Source organism: Aquarana catesbeiana, linkage group LG02, assembly GCF_042186555.1.
Source record: "Aquarana catesbeiana isolate 2022-GZ linkage group LG02, ASM4218655v1, whole genome shotgun sequence".
Lineage (NCBI taxonomy): Eukaryota > Metazoa > Chordata > Amphibia > Anura > Ranidae > Aquarana > Aquarana catesbeiana.
The window spans coordinates 167680303-167702957 of record NC_133325.1 but is presented as its reverse complement, the minus strand read 5'-3'; the positions used below and the strand labels follow the sequence as shown (position 1 = coordinate 167702957).

At 43.0% G+C, this 22655-nt stretch overlaps 1 long non-coding RNA gene across 1 annotated transcript in view; it reads right to left on the bottom strand.

Moving 5' to 3' along the window:
* Window positions 1-10529: 10529 nt before the first annotated feature.
* LOC141127394 (uncharacterized) overlaps window positions 10530-22655 on the bottom strand; it is a 58462-nt gene continuing 46336 nt past the window's right edge. Inside the window, exon 4 of the long non-coding RNA XR_012241548.1 lies at window positions 10530-10589. This is a non-coding gene — a long non-coding RNA (uncharacterized lncRNA). The remainder of the gene's footprint in view (window positions 10590-22655) is intronic.

Below are 22655 nucleotides of genomic sequence, written 5' to 3'. Positions count from 1 at the left end.
GAGTAAACCTGAGATGTCTCCAGTCCAGTGTTCCCATGAATACCTTGGGACCCGGGACCAACTTGGGCCCTTGGGATGTTACTAGAAGTAATGGTGGTGGAGACGATTAAATGACCGGGAAGCACATCACGATTTTGAGAGTAACCAACGACGTCCCGATTTTCAGGGACAAAAGCCCCGGGGAAACCAACGTAAAAATGATGAGGCATGTGAACAATATGGGGTTAACATTGGGAATAGATTTTCTCCTTTATATGATGGTATGAATGATAAGGCATTTGATTCCAATAGGGACTATAATCCCTTAGATTCTTCCCACAACCGACACACTGGGGATAACCGTCCTCATCGGGATTTTCAGTGGGCCGGGAGGGGAAGGAACAAAAGAAACGGAGATGCAAGAGAGGGTGCAGAGGGGGGAGGAAGCTTCACCCCAAAAAGGAGGAGGATATAAGTGGTATCATTAATCTAAGCACCAAGGAAATCTCCAAGGAAGAACTTTCGACCCTTGGTAAGGGTCTGAAGTTCGTACCACCACGGAATCTTAATAAATTCCAAACATTCATTGATGTGCAGAAATACACACGGAAACTAAACATAAAAAGGTATGTTTTAAGTAACCCTGCTAGACAGCTAAGTAGAGAAGCCTCTGTGGTTACACACTCAGGACTAAGAAATGCATCACTTTTTAACCCCCCCAGCACTGGAGCACCGAATGTTACCGTTTTTCGGGATTTGGTGCTGAATGATCTGGCTAACTTAAATGTTAGATCAGCACAAACGCAGCATAATATCAAAGTTGGTTTGGAGGCCTTGATGAATAGAAAGGATATTGTGATACGCCCCGCCGATAAAGGCGGAGCAATAGTCATCATGGATCATGACTCTTATAACAACGAAATTTTGAGAATCCTTTCGGACACGAATACGTATTCTTCTCTACCTTCCGATCCAACCTCTGGTTTTAAGCGGGAACTCAGGGTTTTGATTGAGAAAGGTTACGACTTAGGGATCCTTGATAAAAAGGAGAGGGAATATTTGGTCCCTTTAGCCCCTCGGCTACCGGTAATGTACATATTACCGAAAATTCATAAGACCTTGACCAATCCACCAGGGAGGCCCATCATCAGTGGTATTGATTCGGTAACCTCGCGTGTCGGAAAGTACATTGATTTCTTCCTACAACCACTGGTGGTGGGCACTCCCTCATATCTTAAGGACACTAAACATGTCCTCAATATACTGAGAGAAGTGGAGTGGAAAGCTACATATATGCTAGTGACAGCTGATGTCGCATCACTTTACACCTCTATATCCCACAGTCTAGGACACGAGGCTGTGCGCCATTTCCTCTATCGAGACTCCAGTATCTCCATCACGCAATGTAATTTCGTGATGGAGCTACTGGACTTCTCGATGGAACATAACCATTTCTGGTATGGTGGCGCACACTATTTACAAATAAAGGGAGTGGCCATGGGAGCTAAATTTGCTCCCAGTATGGCCAACCTCTTCATGGCCAAGTGGGAGGAGGATGTGGTATTAAAGGACAGTCCTCCCCAGTTGGTCATGTGGAGGAGATTCATTGATGATGTCCTGTTCATTTGGGATGGTGACATCAATTCTGTAACCACCTTTCTGTCTGTACTCAACAACAACGACAGGGGCATATCACTCACCCATGAGGCCAGTGCTACCCAAATCCACTTTTTGGACTTAACCATCACTGTGGTTAATGGTGTCATCACCACCTCAACTCACTTTAAAACAACTGACAGGAATAGTTTTATACCACTTGATTCCTGTCATCACAAGTCTTGGCTATCCGCTGTGCCTAAGGGCCAATTTCTGCGTTTGAGACGTAATTGTTCTGATGCCAATGAGTTCCATAGGGAGGCCTTGGATTTGAAATCGAGGTTTGTGATTAAAGGTTATGATGCTGCTATGTTGGATTCTCTAATTGTGGAGATAGGGAACAGGGAGCGTGATGAATTACTGCGTGACAAACCTCCCCAAGTACAAGATAGGGAGGATTTTGGGCTAGCCTTCATCACAACCTATTCAAGCCAACATTGGGCCATTAAAAGAATCATTAGAAAACATTGGTCCATTATTAAAAACGACCGAATCTTGGGACCCCTTTTGTCTGAAAAACCGCAAATTTTATTTAGGGGGGCCACCAGCTTTAGACATCTGTTGGCACCAAATATCCCTGTCCCACCCAAACGCCCTACTTTTTTGGGGGACTTAAAAGGATTCTCCCCCTGTAGGAGATGTAATGTTTGCAGCATCAACACATTACGAGATAGGAGAATAACAGAATTCACCTCCAGTGGTACTGGCGCCACACACTCCATCAAATCGCTTATCACATGTACAACTAAATGCGTAGTATATCTACTGAGGTGTCCATGTGGGTTGGAGTATGTTGGCCGTACCATTAGGAAACTGAATGTGAGGTTGGCGGAACATATCACCAACATCAAACAGGGCTTCGATAAACACAGTGTCTCTAGGCATTATGATGCAGTACACGATAGGAACCCTAAGGGAACTGTGTTCATCGGCATTGAGAAGTATGTTCCTCATTGGCGGGGTAGCAATGGAAAAAGAACAATCTCTAGATCCGAAACTAACTGGATCTACAGATTGAACTCCCATGCCCCGAATGGGTTGAACATAGAGTGGGATATCAACTGTTACATCAATAATAGTTGAAAGAAATTTCTTTGCTGATGATTTTCCCCTCTTTAGAATAACGGTAATTAAAACTTCATATAGATGATCCCCTCCTTCTTCCTCTTTTTTACTGACATGCATTTTTATTTGTATTTTTATCAATATACATTTACCCATCTTGCGATTTTAGACATATTTGGACTATTAAGTGTCCATTTTTTGATACACACATTATGATGTTTATAGTATATTGGAAATATGTCTATATATCTTTTATTGGACATATGGCTGATGGGGAGCTTAAGTCCACCCATATCTATTTTTTGGTTTCTTTGCACCCTAATTGTATGCACTTTACTATGTGCTTTTCATTGGTGAATTATCTCCATTCCGCCACCAGATGGCAGTGTGCAATACACACTTGCTGTGGAAGCTGGTTTATGTTTCTACACACTATAAGTAATCTGGAGTGTGTCGTGCACTTTCCTTTTTTAGCCACTAGATGGCGGTGTACGGTGCATGACTTTGTTCTATATACATATTTTCCTATGTTTATATCAAGGAAGGGTGTATGGGTGGTTTTCATTGGGTTGGAATGACTAACAATAAAGTACCACTATCCGCCCCCGTTCCCCCTCAGCCAATGAAAGAGTTATGGCGCTACGGCGCTTGTGTATTTAAAGCTCATGCGCGAGCGTGGCCACGTACCCCTGATGACGTCAGTTGTGACGAAACGGCCGTAGGGTCACAACGCGAGCACGCATCGCGCATGCGCGATTGGATTTTAAACGGCGTTGGAGTTTTTTTTCGTTTCATTTCTCCCTGTCAGAAGTTTTATTTGTTTCTATGCTTTTTTAAATAAATTAGTCAGATTGTCCTACACTATCGGAGTTCTCTCTTTTTCTTTTTGGGGCATTTTTGATTCAATCCCTATTGCATCCGGTGGGCAAATCCTTGCTACACCCTGTCTGGAAGACCCCCTTGGCTTGCCATAGGAACACCTGGAGAACATCTGAAAAGCATGGGCGAGGACACCATCTGGATTTCTACATCCCTACAGAGCCTGTTTTGACCCCCCTGAACAAGGGTGGTCGCAGGCTGTCTGGTAAGCCTCCAACTCTTCCTTTGGTGGTGGGCAACAGCTGCGGTGGAATATTGAACCGGAATTTGTGTTGGAGTATTATCACGATTTGGGACTTTTGGTTCATTATTTATTGGGACTTTTATTTTAATTATTCACTTTAATTTTTTCACTTCCATTGTGATCACCAAGCACAAAGTACCAACTAATAATATATAAGTGAACAAAGTTCCTTACCACAAGTTGATGTAATTCCAATTTTTATTGTCACGTTTGATTTACATGATTTATTTTAGTTCATTATATTTGTATTTGCTTATTAATTTTCGTTTTAGATATATATAGGTGCACTTGATTTAATTTTTAGTGTCACAATACACACATATAGATACGTAATTGTATCAGATTAGGTGGTATAAGTTTTTTTCACATTTACTCACAAATATATGGGTCTCGGCTCTTTCGCATATATTATTATATGCGTATCCTCAATAGTCCAGCGCTAAGCTGTCCTGAAAGCATAGTCCATGTCAATTCTCTAAGCCCCATGCCCCCAGGGCATATTTCACCACATAATCCTCTTTGGTTTAATCCAATGCTGTCAGAGTTTATGTCAATACCCAATCCCAGTGTGTGGGCACTCAAAGGTATTAAATATGTGGAGCAGATATGCACTGGGGGTCGGCTACAGTCCTTTGATGGGTTAAAACAAAATATAATTTGCCTAACTCATATCTGTTTAGATTTCTGCAGCTTAGGCATGCTTTCAATACTGAATTTGAGAACTCTCTTTCTATACTTCGACTCTGGAGGATTTGCTCAGAGACGAATCTATGATCAAGCCTTTGTACAACATTTATAAAAAATTACTACCAAATGTGCATACGGAATGGAAACTCTCAAGGCTAAGTGGGTGGGGGACTTTCCTTCTCTGGATACGGAAGATTGGGAAGAAATGTAGGAGTGCTCCTTCTCACAACTGGTTTCCATTAGGGACAGACTGAGTGACAGAGTATATTTCACACCCATGCGTTTACACAAAATATACTCATCTATTCCAGCTTCCTGCTGGAGGTGTGCCTTACCCTCAGCAGACTTTATCCATGTATTTTGGAGCTGTTCCCGGAATAACGTTTTTTGGAATGAGGTTACTACATTTATTTTAACTGTCACTACCATCCAGATCCCATTGCTTGACAGTGGAAGTGTGTCTGCTAGGACTTGCAGACCCTCTGGCTCCTCGCCGGGCAGTCAGAACCCTCTTAGGGTTATTGCTGTATTATTCACGCAAGGCCATTGTCCTCCGGTGGAAATCCTCTACTGCAGCATCAATTAACTTTTGGAAACGGTTAGTCAATTTAGCCCTGCCATTACACAAGGCCACTTACCTGTCTCGCGGTTGTGCCAAGAAACTTCACAAAGTGTAGGACATATGGGTTGAATCCCCATCTACAAATGCGGATTCTCTTGAGGACTAGTCAGTACTCTGATATGTAATTAATCATGGCCCCTGTAGTATTGTACATTTATGCTCCACTTGGCGGATATTTTACTGGGTGCCTAAGATTCTGGAAAGTGTGTATCTCATCATTCAATGAGTCAAGCTGTGAAGGTTGTTTGTGAAAAAACCCTTGAGATTCAACCTGCACAGGTGGTCCGAGCGTACTAACTTTTGGTTGTTTTATTTTAGAGTGTTCTAGTCTCTGTTTTTTTTTGCTTTTCTTTTAGTTTTGTTTTTTTATTGTGTGTCCTAGCCTGGGTATGCCCAATAGGCTCTGTTATGTATTTCACTTTGAAAAATTGCAAAAAAATATTAAAAAAAAAAAAAAAAAAACATTTCTTTTCTACATAATTGGTGTCATCAGCAAGAATGAACACAATATTTTTTATTTTATCATTACCACTTGAGTACCAGCCTGTACTACCCCTTTCTTACGAGAGCATTTCACAGTTTTCAGTGATGTGATAGTTTTGTTGACAATTACTCGGTCATGCAATATTGTACCCAAAATACTTTTATACCATTTTGTGAGACAGATAGATCTTTTGCTGGGTTTTTATTTTTAATATATTCTGTAAAGAAAAAAAAAGAAAAAATTCTGAAAAAAAACTGTTGCACTTATTTTTAAATCAAATATGATTGCCTGGATAGTATAAAAACCCCCAAAATGGGAAAATTAAAAAATTATGCTGGTAATGAGGTTATTAATTTGAGGAGTTTGGTAATAATGGTGCACTAGATACCGCACATCATTAATGTACAGATTATACACAGAGGAGGAGGATTTGAATGGATTAATGTACTGTTCACATGCATTGGAAGAATGAAGATAAGGGGACTAATGGGCAGGACATGGGAGATGAAGGAGGTAATATACAGGTCATATAGAGGCAGCATAAAGAAGTGTACCAGTCGCCTATGTGTGTTTTCTGAAGTGCAGTTTTTAAATGGCACATCACAACTCCGCTGTTCTTAAATGTACAGTGATAGTAAAGTGGTTAAAGTCAAGCCAAAACATGTTTTTGGATTTTTGAAAAGAGTGGGAAGGGATATATTCTCTCACTTTTGGTTTGTTTGTGTTGCTGTTTTTGTCCCAAATGTCCAGGTGGCACCAGGCCACAGGAAATTAAAGTGACATATCTTCACCAAGACACACAGCAAACAGCAAAAAAAAAAAGCCAGACGGGGTTTCTAGGCCCCTTTCATGCGATTGGCCCATTTGGATTTGCCTGTATGTTTTTCAGGTGGATCCGAGCAGGCCACCCATTGACTTCTATGGGCAGGCGGATGGCAGCGGAGATGTGTCCGCTGACACCCGCCTGCCATCCGATCCGACAAGATCCGCTCAAAACAGACGGATGGTGATACGTATGCCATCTGTCCAGCGGATCGAATAGGATCGGATGAAAATGGACAGGCGATCCATTTTCATGCAATCTCTCTATACAGAACAGCAGGGCTCTGACAGGTCCATCCTTGCACAGTGAGCGGAGACGGACCTGTCATCCGCTGGCTCAGCTGGGATCAACGGAGCGATCTCCCGTAGAGCTAGCAGAGTCCGTCCAACAGATCTGCTCCATGTGAAAGGGGCCTAACACTTTTCCACTTTACAAAAAAGTTTTTTTGCAGACTCTGTCCTTTTTTGGGGTTTGCAGTCTTTGTCCTTTTTTGCGGGACATTTTCCCTTACTTTCCCTACCAGGTGGAACCAGTCACCAGAACAGGAAGTATAGGTAAATCTTCCAAATGTAGACACTGTAAAAAGGCTGTTCGTTCCCTACTAGGGATGAGCCGACAGTTTGCTAGGTTCCAACAGAACTTTGGCTGTTCAGATGTTCAGACCAACGCCTGAACTTTGGCCTGTTTGACCCCCTGTTCGGCAGGGAAGGAAAATCATACTGTATATAGAAGTGGTATTTCCCACACACACCCTAGTCAGTCACCATAGAAGAGAGGCTGCAGACATTACTGCACAACTTGTATACATTTTATTAAAATCAATGAAAACAAAAGATTAAAACAAAAAGAGTAGCTGTTTCTAATGAAGTTTACAAATGAAATGCGTTGAAAGGAGCCTTGTGACGTCACTACACAGAGACTTCTGGCACTCTGTTTAGGAAGTATTGTGTACAAGAGACATCACTGACAAATGTGAGCATACATCTTTTTGTTTTAATTGATTTTAATAAACTGTATACATGTTGCGCAATGATGTTTGCATCCTTTGTTCTATGGTGATTGATTGTGGCGCATGTGGGAACATTCGCTAAGTCACAACAGCTGGCTTTGAGGGTTAAAGATCACACTGGTAGAGAGTGATAGGTGTCCCGGGAGCCGCACATCAAGTCAAAGCCTGCTATGTGATAGACCCACTCAGTATGCCGTAAATGGTTTCTTATTATCTGCTATTACAATATTCTTTCCTATATATTTTGCATATATTTTTAACTTTATATAATTTATACACAGCAAATGTCAACCCTACTGGAAACAGCAACTGCTCACATAATTATTAATTTTGGCATCTAATTTTCTAATTTTTTCCCCCTAATGCTGTACAGCAGTGGTCTCCAAACTGTGGCCCGGGGACCAGATGTGGCCCTTTGCTTGGTTTTATCCAGCCCTTGAGACACTATTTCATAATTCCCCCTGACTGAGACCAGTGAAGGGCACAATTCCTCCCACTGACACCAACGATGGGGCACAACTCCTCCCACCTACACCAAAGAAGAAACACAAATTACTCCCACTGACACCAAAGATGGGGCATAATTCCTCCCACTGACACCAACAATGGGACATTATTTATTCCCATTGATGTCAGGACCTTTTCTACTCCAAATGGCCACAGTCCAGCCCCCCTAAAATCAGAGGGACACTAAACCGGTCCCTGTTTACAAAGTTTGAAGACCCCTGCTGTATAGCTTTTTGCCCTTATTTTAATATTTACACAAGGTTTTCCATTGTAAAACTAGAGAGAAAAAAGGTGACCTGATCATCCATGCTTGACAGAGGACCAAGCAGCTGTCACTTACACCACTGAAGCCCAGAGGGTGTGTCTATGGCAATCAGTGTGTCTTATAGGAGGCTGGTTGTCACACAGACAGGAAGTATGCCTGCGGCAATGCCCTTCAAAGAATTTCAAGAGGCACAGTGGGGAGGGTGTCCTGCCCCATGTTTATGTATTATGGCTTGTATTGAAATGCATTAGGTTGTTATTGCTTTGTTGTGTGCTGACATCTGGTGGCAGTTTTAGGCCACTGCAAATGGTTACTAGGATATTTATGGCATCTTTATCTGTCCTCCCCTTCTGTTTAGTGTTAGTTGGTTTAGTCCCAACTAGACCTTCCCTACCTCTTCCATATTTACTCAGTCTGTTATTCACAGATACAAGGCTTAGGAAATTCATTGTCTCTTCTTACACTTCAAAAGCTGAAGTACACTCCCTTCCCTCACTCCTCTTCCCGCAGCAATATATACTGTACACCTCCACCAACACAATATAAACTGTACTTGGCTTCATCTATCAAGTAGTAGTTAGTCACATTCAGGGCTTTTTTTCTCAGAGAATAGGTGCAGGAACTCAACCACGTGCCCCCTCACAAACCCCCACCCCCCTTCCTGGATGAACCGCATCAAATGGTGAGTGTGGCCAAATTGTACTAAGAGTGGGAGGGTCTTAAAAGGGCATTAAATAACAGAAGTACATTCTGTGCATAGTGTAGGATTCAGGTGCGTGCTGCTTACAGAGGGCAGAGTTCAGTAATGCTCTACAGAGTGCAGATTCAGGGGTGTGCGACATACAGAGTGCAGAATTAAGGGGTGCGCTACACACAGACTGCACAGTTAAGGGGTGCGCTACACATAGACTGCCCAGTTAAGGGGTGCGGTACACACAGAATGCAGGGTTCAGACGTGCGGTACACAAAGAGTGCAGAGTTCAGATGTGCGGTACACAAAGAGTGCAGAAATCAGGGGTGTGGTACACAAAGAGTGTAGAGTTAAGGGGAGTGCTACATACAGAATGCAGAATTCAGGGGTATACTACACACAGAGTGCACAGTTAAGGGGTGCGCTACACACAGAGTGCACAGTTAAGGGGTGTGCTACACAAAGAGTGCACAGTTAAGGGGTGTGCTACACACAGAGTGCACAGTTAAGGGGTACACTACACAAAAAGTGCAAAATTCAGGGTGCACTACACACAGTGCAGTATTAAGAGGGTGCTACATACAGAGTGCAAAAGGGAACAACAGGGGGTGCCAAACTAAGTGCAGCAGGTAAGAACAACTGGGTTTATTTAAAACCCAAATGGCAACTCACATAGGTAACAGACAGGTAGGCATATAATGACTAGTGATATCTGGGCCAGCTGGAAGTGTCCTGAAGTCTACCGCAGAGGACAAGCCGCTCCTTAGCCTGGTATGTCTGTACCGGACCGAGAGGTGTCAGCCAAGTAGAGCAGTAAGCAGGCCGGGCCGGAAGTAACATAAATAGGAGACCACAAACAAGTCAGGTGATGCGTTTCCAAGCTTCCGCTTCTTCTTCTTCAGACCTGATTGGTTGCTGATGTCAGTCTACTATAGGCTGAATCCAGGGTGGGACCCGGAATCGAAGTGTCAGTGCAGGATCACATGTACATACCTGATTTAAAGGGACTGTACATAGTCCCTTAAATATGCTTATAATAAAATCATTATTAAGGGAAATGTCTTTAAAAAATACTACAGTTAAACAAATATAGTATAAGAGGTTACAGAAATGATAAAAAAACAGTAACAAAACACCAGAAATGCCAATCGAAAAAGTATGCAACATAAGGGATCAAGAAGACAGCAAAAAAAGTTACTTAATCAGTAATACATAAAGGCATAAATATTTCATATATCTATACAGACCAGGAGATAATAGCACTGAATTCTAAATACAAAATTTGCCTACGTCAGACAGTATTAGTTGAACATTTTTGTAGGTAGGATACAAAATGAATGGGGAACCAGTAGGTATACTAAATACAGGAACGAATTAACATATGTACCCCTCTAAAAATGGGGGCGTTACCACCAGAAGACAACGAAAAGGAAAAAAACAAAAAGCAAATGAATCTAAACCGAATAGATGAGAAGCGCATATACTGTAAGTACCTTCTAATACAATAAGGTGCAACCTATATTGAAATTAGAAAACCATATGTATTTGAAACTAATAATGTGTCAATAGATATTATACTGTGTATGATTTACCATATTATGTGTAAAATCACTACTTACCACTCTAGGATGGGATAAGTTGTGAGGTCAGTGGGACAAAAAGAGATAATATCGGATAGCTGAAAAAATATAAGTGGACCATGAATACATAACTGAAAGGGAATGAATAGATAATCATCAGACTAATGTATGTATGGAAAATGTATGTTAAACCTCTAATAAACAAAACAGGGCAATTCAGGTATGGATTCAATGACCCATACCTAAAGGTCAGCAATAGACTTCTGGTGGTATTTAGAAAAATGTTGTGGGACACTATGTTTAGGGCTGCCTTCCTGTAAAAATGTTAGTGCCCTCTGAACCTTTTTTGCAGGATCTTAATGGTTCGTCCAACATAGAACAAACAGCATGGACGGGACAGGCAATACACCACATGTGTCAAAGAACAATTGTAGAAGGAACTGATGGAAAATGTCCTGCCATTGGCCGAAAATGACTTCTTGCCTTGGGGGCACATGTGCACAGTGCAAGTCAAACATAAAGATTTATTGCAACAGAACATACCCACCACTGAGATAAGGGTAAGTTGTCTAATGTTAGTGGATCTGGCTTTAGATTTTATTTTGCTGGGAGCTGAGGGTCCTGAGTAAGACCCCATACACACTATTCAATTCTCTGCAGATTTTTGTCTTCAGATTTACCAAAACCATGTAGTGCAAGGGCCTGCCTGATTGCATACAAATTTAAACTCTTAAGGTTTGACCTCATATTATATCGTTTTGGTAAATCTAAAGACAAAAATCTGCAGAAAATCTAATAGTGTGTATGGGATCTTAGAATAGGCCAATGCTTTTTTAAAACATTTTCCCTCTTATGATGTACTTCATGATATTGAGTAAAAAAATCTGATCACTGGTCCATGGTGAGGATGGATTGCTATCAGTCAAGTAAAAGGAAAAGGCATCATCAGTCAAATTGGGAGGATATCCCTTGTTTAAGAACCTATTTTTGAGTGTGATGCTCTGTTGTTTATAGTCCTCCAATCTTGTACAGTTATATCTCAGGCAATGGAAATGACATTTGGGAACATTGCAAACCCATCTAGGTTGGTAACAGCTGGAAAAATGAAGGAATGGGTTTCCAGCTGTGGGTTTTGTATAATTTTTGGCAATTATGACTGAATCTGAGTAAGTTCCAGGTCTAAGAAGCACAATGATAAAGGGTCAACCACTAAAGTAAAAGAAAGGCAGAAGTTGTTGGAATTACAATGGGCTACAAAATCCTGTACTGAAGTTATGCCGCTGTCCCAGATGATAATAATATCATCAATATAGTGGCCATAGAGGAACAGGTGTGTCACAAAGGGATTGTGGTCCTAGACACACCTGGCCTCCCAGAGCCCATTGGTCAGGTTCACATAGGGGCAAGATTTGCCTTGTTTCTGGAGATAGTAGTCTCCCTAAATATTGTTATGTTCCAAACAGAACTTGGTGGCAGTGAGGATAAAATAGGTCTGCTTGGTATTGAGAAGGGCGTCACTGGCAAGAAAATGTGACACTGCTGGGAGACCCACCTCATGAGGTATTGACATCTACAAACAGCAAACATCTAGGGAGACCCATAGATAGCAGGGCTCTCAGGTGTAAGGAAGTTGCAATTCTATGAGGTGGGTTCCATCATGGATGTAAGATGGTAGGGCTTGTGTCAGGGCTTGAAGAAAGTTGTCAATATAGAGGGAGTAACTGGTAGTAATACTCACAATAGAGGCAACAATGGGACACCCAGGGGGATTAGGGAGGTCTTTATGTACTTTGGGTGGTTGGTGAAAGTATGGTACTTTAAAAAAATCTCTTCAGAAAAAGGCTGCCTCCATTTTAGCGAGAACCCCATCAGCTCGTGCAACAGCTATGAGTTGGTTGGACTCATCAGTGAACTGGGGTAATGGGTCAGATTTAAGTTTGGTATAAGTATTAGAATCTGCTAACAGTTGGCCTCTAGGAAATAATGTGATTTGTTTTGCAGAACGATACCTCCCACTTGTCTGCAGGCTTGATGATAATGTTAGTATTGTTACTAAGAGATTCCAATGCTGAGCGTTCCTGATTAGTAAGGTTGGAAAAAAACAGTGAGGTTTGGGGGCTTCTTTTTTAACACATTGCAATCAGTTCCTTATAGGCCACCTGGTAAAATTTGGGTCTAAAGGAGGTATTTTTAACGGGTGGAGAAACTGAATATTGTGACCAAAGGATAACATCATCGTCCTCACTGACATTCCATAAATCGCAAAGGTCACTCATAACACAATCCTCCATAGACTCATCCACCGATAGATGAGTATCAGTCAAAGAGTCTTGCTCCATATTATTAGTTTTAGTAGCTTTGATAATATAACTGGGTTGACTTACTAAAGGTAAATAGTCTGTGCACTGCAAGTGCACCCTTAAGAGCACTTCAAATGCACTGCAAGTACAGTTGCTCTAGTTCTGAGGGGAACATGCAAGAGAAATAAAAAACTGCATTTTTGCTTGCACATGATTGGATGATAGAAATCAGCAGAGCTTCCCCTCGGATCTAGAGCAACTGCACCTGCAGTGCACTTCTAGTGCACGGTATATTTGCCTTTAGTAAATAAACCTATATATCTCTTTGATGTGAGGTTACGAATACATTTTTTCAAATCTTTAAACATGGTGAATGAGTTAGGTAAGATGGTGGGAGCAAAATTTAAGCCACGTTTTAGTAATAATGTCTCATCTTCTGTGAGAGTATAAGAGGACACATTGAAAACCTTTTCTTATAGGCAGTTTGTCTGGATGCGGAATGCTTATGTTTACCCCCTCCCCTGCCACTCCGTCAAACTTTCTTCTAATGGGGCTGGATCGGGGGGGCCAGAACTAGAAAAGATTCATTGTCACCAAGTTCAGGCGCATTAGACAGACCAATATTAGGGAAAGAAACAGGGGCAAGCAGGGACCTACTCTGCAGTGTATATTGGGATGATGGTATTTTAGTCACTAGTGATATCCGATTGTCATCAGAAACCGGTATCAAAATAGGTTCTGGATGTGGGGGGAGTGATGTGGTATCTTTAGGATCTGCCACACTAGCAGAACAAACAATAGTGATGTTTTCAGATGAGGGATGAGAGTTACAGTGCCTTGAAAAAGTATTCATACCCCTTGAAATTTTCCACATTTTGTCATGCTACAACCAAAAAAAAAGTGGTACATAATTGTGAAGTGGAAGGAAAATAATCAATGGTTTTCAAATTTTTTGACAAATAAATATATGAAAAGTGTGGCGTGTATTTGTATTCCGTTTTTTTTTTCTTACAGCTAAACACTCTGTTGAGGTTGTAATCATCAAGGTCCCTTTTTAATTTGCCTAAGTTGGTTTTTATAAGGGGGGTCTTCTTTCTTTTTAGTGTGTTGTTTAACCGCTTCAGCCCCGGAAGATTTGGCACTGCATCGCTTTAACAAGTGCGCGGTCCTGCGGCGCTGCACCCAAACAAAATTTAAGTTGTTTTTTTTCCCACAAATAGAGCTTTCTTTTGGTGGTATTTGATCACCTCTGCAGTTTTTATTTTTGCGCTATAAACACAGAAAAAAACAGCAAAATTTTTTAAAAAACACAATATTTTGTAATTTTTGCTATAATAAATATCCCCATTTTTTTTTTAAAAAAAGGGAATTTTTTCTCAGTTTAGGCTGATATGTATTCTTCTACATATTTCTGGTAATAAAAATCACAATAAGTGTATATTGACTGGTTTGCGCAAAAGTTCTAGTGTTTACAAAATAGGGGATAGATTTATAGCATTTTTATTATTTTTTTTTTTTACTAGTAATGGTGGCGATCTGCGACATTATGGTGGACACATCGGACACTTTTGACACATTTTTGGGACCATTGGCATTTATACAGCGATCAGTGCTATAAAAATGCACTGATTACTGTAAAAATGTCAATGGCAGGGAAGGGGTTAACAATAGGGGGCGATCAAGGGGTTAACTGTGTTCCCTCTCTGTGTTCTAACTGAAGGGGGATGGGACTGTCTAGGGGAGATGACAGATCGCTGTTCATACTTTGTATGAATTAAACCAGGGGAAGGGTAAAGGGAAAAGGAACAAGGAGCATTAAGGAGTGGTCAAATTTGGGTGACCACAAAGTTCATAATAAACTGATGCTGTAACCATAATAATGCGAAAAAAATAAAGAGCACCCAGTACTAGTGTCTGGGTAAGGGGTTACTAAAGCAAAGCTATCTAATAATCAATCATTAATTGGCGGAGTTGCCGGAGGTTGGGTAATTCACTTTATTTGGATAGTTAAAAAACATTAAACGTTAGGCAACACACTTAATTAAAATGTTAGTAAGTTAAACGCAGTAGGACCAAAAAAGGCCCTATTACTGCGATAATGGTTTAGTGATAAACCTGACACTACAAACAAAAAAACACACTAAACAAAACAAAAACAATACATACAACGGATGACAACGCCCGGGCGCCGTAAGGATTTTGCTGGTAGCCGGCTGGTAACAAGTAATCAATTAATGTAACCCGTTAGGTATCTATTATTATGATACTAGTGTTCGCAATTGGCCAAAAAATACCAGTCAGCAGCGAGAAAAATCCTTTTGAGGATGGGTGGGAATAGTGGTGGGGGAACAGGATGAGTGGTTATTAGGTACTACCAGCTTCACGGGAAGTGCTAAGCACTGGAATTACAGAGCTGTGGATAAAAATTAAAAAGCAGTAGTAGTCCACATATGGTGATCAAATCCTGGGGATGTTGATGAGAGGCTTGTTGTAAAAGAAGCGGTAAAGGAGTGGTTGGCCTTTGAGCAGTTTAGGTAAAAGTCATTAATATTGACATAGTGGGTATAGAGTATTCTCAAAATATGTAAAGATATGAAATCTACCAGACTTGGCTCAGGTGAATGAAGGTATTAAACTTTACCATTTGTTGCATCAGTTGTCCTCTAAGATCCACTCAGGATTGTTCGTTCACAAGTACTGTCCACCTGGTGAGAAGGAGAGCTGGTAAAGAGATGTGGCTCCGATACAGACAGCATCAGCTGGAGGGACAGCGGGATCGTAAATTGTAAAGCCGCGGTCACTACCTCCTAGTCAGATCGCTGTTAAGGTAGCCACCTACTGATGAAAGTCCACCGGCTCCTAGTATTCCTCCTGGGGGCTTGAGTCCATCGCCAGTTGGTAGGAGAAATCAGATAAACGCGGATGCCGGGTTAGCATCAGAGGGATGGGCTGGTCGGAGCAGTCAGCTGTCAGCAGCTACCTGACGCTTCGTCTCATCTCCTGATCTCACACACACTCACTATGCCCGGCGCCCGCGGCGTGTCGGCGTTGATGACGTCAACGCGTTTCGCTATGCCGATAGCGTAGCTTCTTCTCGGACGACCGCTTCAGCCCTGGAAGATTTGGCACTGCATCGCTTTAACAAGTGCGCGGTCCTGCGGCGCTGCACCCAAACAAAATTTAAGTTCTTTTTTTTCCCACAAATAGAGCTTTCTTTTGGTGGTATTTGATCACCTCTGCAGTTTTTATTTTTGCGCTATAAACACAGAAAAAAACAGCAAAATTTTTAAAAAAACACAATATTTTGTAATTTTTGCTATAATAAATATCCCCATTTTTTTTTTAAAAAAAGGGAATTTTTTCTCAGTTTAGGCTGATATGTATTCTTCTACATATTTCTGGTAATAAAAATCACAATAAGTGTATATTGACTGGTTTGCGCAAAAGTTCTAGTGTCTACAAAATAGGGGATAGATTTATAGCATTTTTATTATTTTTTTTTTTTACTAGTAATGGTGGCGATCTGCGACATTATGGTGGACACATCGGACACTTTTGACACATTTTTGGGACCATTGGCATTTATACAGCGATCAGTGCTATAAAAATGCACTGATTACTGTAAAAATGTCAATGGCAGGGAAGGGGTTAACAATAGGGGGCGATCAAGGGGTTAACTGTGTTCCCTCTCTGTGTTCTAACTGAAGGGGGATGGGACTGTCTAGGGGAGATGACAGATCGCTGTTCATACTTTGTATGAACACATGATCAGTCTTTTCTCCCCTCAGAGAACCAGGATCTGTGTGTCTGTACACACACAGATCCCGGTTCTTGGTGTGTCACGAGCAATCGCGGGAGCCCGGCGCTCATCGCGCCCGCCGGGCACTCGCATTGGCTTTGGGGTGAGCAGCGCGCGCGCCCCTGGTGACCACAAGGGCGAAGCGACGTAACATAACTGTGGCAGCTGGTTGGCAAGTGGTTAAAGGTTTTCAACCAATCCATGGGTAAAGCCCCGTACACATGGGCTGAATGTCGGGCCGCACCTGGCGGTTCAAGAGAAACATTTGACCTGCGTGTACTACAGCCAATCTGACAGAACCCAGCGAAGAGCGGTGACCATAGTGTTCTGGTGGGGGGCCCGTACCCCTGTCAGAACACGATAGAACAGCAGGAGACAATGATGTACTAACATTGGATAGTTAGTACAGCGGCTCCAACCTGAGCTGTCAGTTTTGTTTAGTTCAATCCGCTGGGTTGAACAAAAAAAAACTAGCAGTGTGTACTAGGCTTAAGTGAGGATTGGTAGAAGATAACTCAGTAGTGAGATCGTTAACCATTTGGTGGAAGTGGTGGTACATCCTATCTCTTTAGGTAATAAGGAGCTGGATCCACTTTTGAGTACAGAATTCAGAAATCCTTTCCCATTGTGAGTGGATCTCAGTATCCAGAAAGGAACATACCTTGAGGATACATATCCCCTGGGGAGAGATTTTGGATTTCAATTATTGTAGAAAAAAAAACATCCCACCACTGCTGGTTAGCCGTCGTGACTATTTGTTCAATTCTCTTAACCTTAGTGCATGTATCTCTATAGACATCTGTAGGAAAATGTTCATGCAAATGGTCTAAGGTGTCATATTTGTCATGTTCTATCTGGTGTATAACCTCCATAAGAAAACATGAGATAAAGGACTAAAGGAGACAGCTAAAGTTAGGCAAAAGACAATAAAAAAAACAGATTAGTGCAATCTCAAATTTTCACAGCACATACACAAGTTTCAAACACAAACGCAAAGAAAAAAAGTGTAGCAGCCTCTAGCTAGTGTGCTAGGTGTATATAGTTTATTTGCTAGTGTAGGTAAATTACCTTGGCTGAGAGCCAGGCCTGATCTGAATCTGGGTCAGGGTTAAGTTACTCAGGGAGGCTGGATGAGTCATCTGACAGCTCTTCTGGTGCCTCCCCTGGTTTCTGGAACCTTGGAGAAGCTTCCAGATGTAGTGGGTGGCAGCTAGGAGGGGCTGTCATGCATATTTATGAGGGCCTAAGCCAATCCCCATCAAATAGGCTGTCCAGGGGTAGACTAACCTCATAAATAGACATGAGTCATGCTGGCAGGGGCAGTTGGGTGGGAGATGGAGTGCTGAGGAGACTGTCGGAGGATCTCGCAGGGTGCTCCCTTGTCTGGGGGAGGACCTCGGGTCTGGGGCTCGGGTGCTGGAAGGATCCCCCACAAAACATGGAGGAAACCCTTCCTGGAGACACAAGTCAGAAGACAGCAGGAGCAGGTCAGCATGTCTGGGAGATCTCCTAAGAAGTCAGCTGGGTGGGCTGGTGAGTGTTCAGTCTGGGTGGACTGCGGAGAAGTTAGCCAGGAGAGCTAGTGAAAGGGGCAGCTCCAGCCAGGTGAGTTGGCAGTGCCCTAAGAGGTGGTGCTAGGATCAGTGACCACAGAGAAGAAGGGCTGGGAAAGTGTGAACTGCGTCACCCTATCTTCAAGTATAGGGGCTGTGAGTCCCTGCCTGTAATTGCAACAAGCTGACACAGCTGGGTTTCTGCAAGCGAGTACTGGAGGAAGAAGAGGAGCTGTATATACAGTGGGGACGGAAAGTATTCAGACCCCCTTAAATTTTTCACTCTTTTTTATATTGCAGCCATTTACTAAAATCATCAAGTTCATTTTTTTTCCTCATTAATGTACACACAGCACCCCATATTGACAGAAAAACACAGAATTGTTGACATTTTTGCAGATTTATTAAAAAAGAAAAATTGAAATATCACATGGTCCTAAGTATTCAGACCCTTTGCTTAGTATTTAGTAGAAGCACCCTTTTGATCTAATACAGCCATGAGTCTTTTGGGAAAGATGCAACAAGTTTTTTACACCTGGATTTGGGGATCCTCTGCCATTCCTCCTTGCAGATACTCTCCAGTTCTGTCAGGTTGGATGGTAAATGTTGGTGGACAGCCATTTTTAGGTCTCTCCAGAGATGCTCAATTGGGTTTAAGTCAGGGCTCTGGCTGGGCCATTCAAGAACAGTCACGGAGTTGTTGTGAAGTTGTTGTGAAGCCACTCCTTCGTTATTTTACTCCTTGAGCACACTGGAGAAGGTTTTCGTCCAGGATATCCCTGTACTTGGCCGCATTCATTTTTCCCTCTATTGCAACCAGTCGTCCTGTCCCTGCAGCTGAAAAACACCCCCACAGCATGATGCTGCCACCACCATGCTTCACTGTTGGGACTGTATTGGACAGGTGATGAGCAGTGCCTGGTTTTCTCCACACATACAGCTTATAATTAAGGCCAAAAAGTTCTATCTTGGTCTCATCAGACCAAAGAATCTTATTTCTCACCATCTTGGAGTCCTTCAGGTGTTTTTTAGCAAACTCCGTGCGGGCTTTCATGTGTCTTGCACTGAGGAGAGGCTTCCGTCAGGCCACTCTGCCATAAAGCCCCGACTGGTGGAGGGCTGCAGTGATGGTTGACTTTCTACAACTTTCTCCCATCTCCCAACTGCATCTCTGGAGCTCAGCCACAGTGATCTTTGGGTTCTTCTTTACCTCTCTCACCAAGGCTCTTCTCCCCCAATAGCTCAGTTTGGCCGGACGGCCAGCTCTAGGAAGGGTTCTGGTCGTCCCAAATATCTTCCATTTAAGGATTATGGAGGCCACTGTGCTCTTAGGAACCTTAAGTGCAGCAGAAATTTTTTTGTAACCTTGGCCAGATCTGTGCCTTGCCACAATTCTGTCTCTGAGCTTTTCAGGCAGTTCCTTAACCTCATGATTCTCATTTGCTCTGACATGCACTGTAAGGTCTTATATAGACAGGTGTGTGCCTTTCCTAATCAAGTCCAATCCGTATAATCAAACACAGCTGGACTCAAATGAAGGTGTATAACTATCTAAAGGATGATCAGAAGAAATGGACAGCACCTAAGTTAAATATATGAGTGTCACAGCAAAGGGTCTGAATACTTAGGACCATGTGATATTTCAGTTTTTCTTTTTTAATAAAGCTGCAAAAATGTCAACAATTCTGTGTTTTTCTGTCAATATGGGGTGCTGTGTGTACATTAATGAGGAAAAAAATGAAGTTAAATTATTTTAGCAAATGGCTGCAATATAACAAAGAGTGAAAAATTTAAGGGGGTCTGAATACTTTCCGTCCCCACTGTAGGACTGTACTGTAGGAGAAGTTGTTCCTGAAGTTGTTTTGAAGTCAAGTGGGCATCCCATAATTTCCCTACCCTTATGCAAGTTTTTATCCCTCAATAAAACAAAAAACAAAGTACCAGACTGTTCTCTGACTCTAAAGTGACTGTGAAAATTTGGTGTGCCTGGCTATGCAGAGTGGGAGATCCCAGTTACTTGCGGCCCTTAAGGATGAATGGCGAAAAAAGAATGGCGCATGAAAAATACGGTAGGTACTAATGGCTTAAGAAAGCATAAAGTTCATAATTATAAAAAGTTCATGTGTGAAAAATCAACACTGGCGGCAGCTCCCCATAAAGCGTAGCAATTCTCTGGAAACAAAAGGGAACAACAGGGCATGCCAGACTAGGTGCAGCAGTTAAGAACAATTACATGCAGATAGAAGAGTTAAGGGGTGCACTACATACAGAATTCAGAATTAAGGGGTGAGCTACATACAGATTGCACAATTAAGGATGATGCTATATACGGAGTGCAGAGTTAAGGGGTGCACTACATACAGAGTGCAGAGTTAAAGGGGGTGCTGCATACAGAGTGCAAAGTTAAGGGGTGCGCTACATACAGAGTGCATATTTAGGGGTATGCTACATACAGGGGGCACAGTTAAATGCTATATACGGAGTGCAGAGTTAAGGGGTGCGCTACATATAGAGTGTAGAGATAAGGGGTGCGCTACATACAGAGTGCAGAGCTAAGGGCTGCACTACATACAGAGTGCAAAGATAAGGGGCATGCTACATACAGAGTGCACAGTTAAGGGGGGCACTAAATACAGATGTAGCGGTACCCCCGTAGGGGCTGCTGAATGATTGTGGCCCACCTGTCACCCTGTCCAGCCCAGCATTCACTTTCAGACACTCCAAGACAATGAACAAGTCCATCATCTTTGTTTTTGTATTTTTATTGAGGGATTAGAACTGGGATGGGGTTAAGGAATTCGTGGGATGCCCAGGACAAAAAGATTCTTGCATGGTTTGGAACAATTTAGATACTCTTCTCCTGCACAACATTTGCTGCAGACTATCTCTCCTTCTCCCTCCAGCACAATTCTTCAGATGCAGCTAGCACGTGGTTAGGCCTAACTCTGGTTTCAGCCAAACCTTAGCAAAGTTCCTTATTACAGACAGGGACCTCAGGCCCCTATAGTGTAGCAAAAGAAAGTTCTGGTGCTAGCTGCCCTCTTTGATGGACTACTAATCCCAGTCAGCCCTTTGCAAACCCTGACAGCCCTCCCGGCTGCAGTGACCTGACTTCACTGCCAGTAACATCCCAGTCTCTCCCGCTGGCTCTACATCCATCTCAGACTGCACACTCCCAGTCCGCTCCGGCATGCCTCCCACCTCTCCCGACTGTGCCTGCCACTCACCGACACCTGGTGGATCCCTCCTGGAGACTTGCCCGGCAGTATTCCCGCTGTCCTCTCCTGCTCCTGTTCAGGACACTCCTTGAGTTGTGCGGGGTCCCTGTACAGCTCCGAGCCCCTGGCCCAAGGCCACCCCCCCAGACTGGGGAGCTTCCTCTAAGGCTCCGACAGCCTAATACTCCATCTCCATTTCTTCCACGCGAACAACTCCTCCCCAGCTGGGCTGACTCTAGGTATTTGAGGAGGCCTGCCCCCTTCCAATCCAGGTTGGGATTGGTCAGGGTACCTTAGAACACCCCAGACAGCTCCACCTTTCTTCCCAACCTTCCTTCTAGAAGCCTCTAGAAGCAGAAGGGAGGTAACCGAAAGACGAAACTAGCTGTGAGTCACCAGCCTACTCTAAGCTACTCCCAGCCCCACAGATCAAAACAAACAGGCCTAGCTTTTAGCACCTACAGGGTGCTACAAAGAGTGCAGAGTTAAGGTGTGGGCTACATATAAAGTGCAGAATTAAGGGGTTCACTACATACAGAGTGCACATTTAAGGGGTATGCTACATACAGAGTGCACACTTAAGGGGTCGTTACATACAGAGTGCACAGTTAAGGGGGGCATTACATACAGATAGCACAGTTAAGGGGTGCACTACATACAGAATGCATAGTTAAAGGGGCATTACATACAGAGTGCACAGTTAAATGGAGTTGTAAACCTTCATGTTTTTTTACCTTAATGCATCCTGGCAGTGACCGGCCCCCCAGCCCCCCGTTTTACTTACCTGCGCCCCATAATTCTGTTGGCGGTGACACGCTCTCCCTCTCTCCACGAGGTCCCAGCTCTTGATTGGATAGATTGATAGCAGCGCAGCCATTGGCTCCCGCTGCTGTCAATCAACTCCAATGACACGGGCGCCAGGGGGGCGGGGCCGAGTCCAGCATTCGGGAGCCACCGAGGGACCACAGAAGAGCAGGTTCATCGCCACTCTGTGCAAAACGAGCTGCACAGTGGAGGTAAGTATGTTTGTTATTAAAAAAAACAAACCCTTACAGTCACTTTAAGGGGTGCACTACATACAGAGTGCACAGTTAATTGGGCATTACATATAGAGTGCACAGTTAAGGGGGAGCTACATACAGAGTGCACGGTTAAGGGGTGCATTACATACAAAGTAAGGGTGCAGCACACACAGAGTGCAGGGCTCAGGGGTGCAGCACACAGGGGTGCAGTACACACAGAGTGCAGGGCTCAAGGGTGCAGTACACACAGAGTGCAGGGCTTAGGGGTGCAG